Source organism: Sorex fumeus, unplaced genomic scaffold (assembly GCF_029834395.1).
Source record: "Sorex fumeus unplaced genomic scaffold, SorFum_2.1 ptg000162l, whole genome shotgun sequence".
Taxonomy (NCBI): Eukaryota; Metazoa; Chordata; class Mammalia; order Eulipotyphla; family Soricidae; genus Sorex; species Sorex fumeus.
Genome location: NW_026606219.1, coordinates 1,335,780 through 1,336,010, shown reverse-complemented (window position 1 = coordinate 1,336,010; position 231 = coordinate 1,335,780).

The following is a 231-nucleotide window of genomic DNA, read 5'->3' as shown; positions in this document are numbered from 1 at the left end:
CTGAACGCTCACCCCGCTAGTGACAGCTAGGGTAGCTAGCACAAAGGTCAGTGAGGAAGAGACGGGGGTGGCTTAGCTTGGGCGGTGCCGAGTGCTTCCCCCAGCCCCCAGCGCAGCGTTGACTCCTTCTCTTTCTTGAGTGGCTGAAATATTCCTGCAGAGCTCTCCTGCGGCAAGGGCGTGGAACAGAAGCTCCGAGCTCACTGAACCTAAGCTTTGGAATTTGGACAC